The following is a 1,226-nucleotide window of genomic DNA, read 5'->3' as shown; positions in this document are numbered from 1 at the left end:
TAAGAGATAAATACATCTGCTGTTCCATAACATGAGTGGAAACGATAATAGTGTTTTCATTTCAGACTTCTGTGGGTCTGAAACAAAGACTGATCAGATGAAGACAGGGAAGGGAAATGGGCAGATAGCAAACATTTAAGTCGCCTGTCCCCTTTCATTAAGGACAGTCAAGGGACCACAACTTTCTGCATCATGAGGTGCATGATATATATATTTCTGTGCAGCTACACAGTCCTGAGAAAGGGGTTGGGACCCAGCTCAGCTCACTAATACAAATTTGCTTTCAGCTGCTTACATTTTTATCCTCAAAGCTTTGTATCCATCAAAGTAATGGGTTAAGAATGTCTGATTTAGATGAGTTTTTTGGTGTGCAGGTGTAAGTTTTTTCTATTTGCCCCTTCTCTTTTCTTGACTCCTGGTTGAGGAAAAATGGCACTCACTGTTAGTTCCTTGTCAATTTGAGTTATTCTTTTTCCAAGAACACTTTGTTTCATATTGTTCCTTTTTCTGTTTCTCCTTTATGCTCCCTCCACAGTGCAAGCTTTGCTGTGTTTGTGCAGCATTATAATATTGTGCAGCACACGTTCCTTTTGCTGCCAGCAATACAGATGCCATGTGATGACCGTGTTCTCTTTTAGCATCTCTGCACTATATCCCTGCTACTTGAAATCAATGTTTTTAGGAACATAAATTTATTTTGGGTAGAAAAATTATTTTTTCTTGTGAAGATTCCAGGGCCAAGGAAGTCTCTGTGGCGCAATCGGTAAGCGCGTTCGGCTGTTAACCGAAAGGTTGGTGGTTCGAGCCCACCCAGGGACGGGGTCTTCCTTTTCTTCTGCCATGGCAGAGGGTTGGAACCAAATGACCTTAAGGTCCCTCCCAAACCTAACCATTCCATTAAATTTTAAAAATTGAGAATTCTCTGTTTAGCCTCAAGTTCACTGAAACCCTAGTTTGCTGAAGTATCAGCAATGGATTAACAGATTAAAATATTTCCAGGTATTTAAAAATGAAATTGCATAGAAATAATTTCATTTTAGCCTAATATTACAACATTTCCTCTTCTGTCATATTTGTTTGTCTATATGGTGCTCTGTTGTGTTGCTTGTGACCTCTAAAGGATGTGTTATTTTATGATGTTGAAATGTAAACATATATGTACAAAATATCAACATGGGCTACTGTGCACCTCAAGCTTAGCAAAGATTTATCTTCTAGGAATTAGC

General features: G+C 38.7%; 1 non-coding gene across 1 annotated transcript; it reads left to right on the top strand.

Moving 5' to 3' along the window:
• The first annotated feature begins 745 nt into the window (after positions 1-745).
• TRNAN-GUU lies at positions 746-819 on the top strand. The gene has a single exon. It is a non-coding gene; the product is annotated as a tRNA-Asn (tRNA).
• Positions 820-1,226: the final 407 nt, after the last annotated feature.

Source organism: Catharus ustulatus, chromosome 1 (genome assembly GCF_009819885.2).
Source record: "Catharus ustulatus isolate bCatUst1 chromosome 1, bCatUst1.pri.v2, whole genome shotgun sequence".
Taxonomy (NCBI): domain Eukaryota; kingdom Metazoa; phylum Chordata; class Aves; order Passeriformes; family Turdidae; genus Catharus; species Catharus ustulatus.
Note: the sequence above shows the minus strand (reverse complement) of the source record. Positions and strands in the feature narration are given on the sequence as shown.